Source organism: Austrofundulus limnaeus, unplaced genomic scaffold (genome assembly GCF_001266775.1).
Source record: "Austrofundulus limnaeus strain Quisiro unplaced genomic scaffold, Austrofundulus_limnaeus-1.0 Scaffold113, whole genome shotgun sequence".
NCBI lineage: Eukaryota > Metazoa > Chordata > Actinopteri > Cyprinodontiformes > Rivulidae > Austrofundulus > Austrofundulus limnaeus.
Window position 1 is genome coordinate 1,076,613 of NW_013952515.1, and position 1,598 is coordinate 1,078,210.

Below are 1,598 nucleotides of genomic sequence, written 5' to 3' on the forward strand. Positions count from 1 at the left end.
CAACCAGTCAGAACAGTTTCTTGCTACTAGGCTTGTAAACAGAGAGCTGCCGGGCCTCAAAGTTTGGAGACGGTGGGAGCCAGGAAAGAGAATCAAACCATTACAAACTCACACAAGGGGATAAAACAGACGTTTTACATGGTGAAATGTGACTGAAGAAAACTTAGGAGCTTAATCCCACACCAGTTTGACCATGAATAACGTCGGGTGACGAGTCTGACTTTATTTTTTCACATTGGACTCCACCGAGAAGAAACCCCGTGCATACTGCCTGCTTAAATGTTTGCTACGTCAGAACTTATTCGACAAATGTGTTTCCATCTCTGCTTTTGTGCATTAACTCTTACAGGATGGGGGAAATTGGTCTTGGTGGAGGTTTGCACTCTCCGAGTGCTTCTAGTTAAGTTTATGATATCAGAATGATCCAGGTACAAAAATGTAGCTTTTAAAGCCAGGAATGTGAAAATGTGATGAGGTCATTTTGACCAAATTTGACTTAATCCTCATTTCGATATGATGGGTCACATATTTACTCCTGATTTTAGATATTTTACACATGCAGTAGCAAAAAGAGCTGTCTATAAAATGACGTGGTATGGCAGGGTCTTACCAAAGAATAACTCATTAGTTGCCAAAAAGGCTGAGTACTATGTCAGTTCTTACATGTGCCTTTTACAACCACATCATCAGTTGCAGGTAGCTTCTTCGTTTGCAGTTTGGTCTGCACTGCGTGAAATTAAAATCTTAATTTGGCCATGAGAAGACTTGAGTTTGGCCCTGAAATGCATTCCTTTAGAATGCACTCAGGTCTAAACTTTACTCGCCCKCAGCCTTTCCAGTTGACTATGGTCTTGGCCTCCTATTTTTATCTCTCGGGCCGTTATCTGCCCTTTGACTTTCACAGCTGAAACAGTAGAGCCGGCTGCCTAAATGTCACATACAGTGTGTGGTGGTGCATTGAATGTCCTGAGCCTCTGCCTGCTCTTCTTTACCCAGAACAGTGGTATAGCACTTGGGCCAAATCTCTGTCTTTCACAAAATCCCTATTAATGCAGTGAGAAACACTAATTCAGCTCCAAACCCTGAAGCAAATAAACCCGTCCCGTTCTTGTGACGTCATATCTGAGGTTGACCTTTGTGGTGATCAAACAGTGTGATGCAACAAGCTGCTGCAGCAAACGTTTCCCAACAGTCTTTTTGCGGAATTCATCTTAACGAAAACAAATTGTTTACGCATCTGAACACCTTTATAAGTAACTTTGTTAAATTTTTTTTATATACAATAAATATTTATGTAACTTTTGATGCCTAAATTTCTGCTGATGATTTTTTTGGACAACAGGGTCACTGACCTCTGTGTGTAAAACTCGACCCTGAAGGTTCAAAAGTCTGCAACGTAAATACTGATGCTATTCAAAAGACTTTTTTTTAACCCGCACTTCCTTGTTGACATTAGTTGTGCATAAATGGATTAGCGATATGTGAACACAAAGGCTTGAAGTTGGAAAAAGAACATTTTTAGCAACAAAATAATAATAATAATAATAATAATAATAATAATAAATACATTTTATTTGAAAGGCGCCTTTCATGGCACT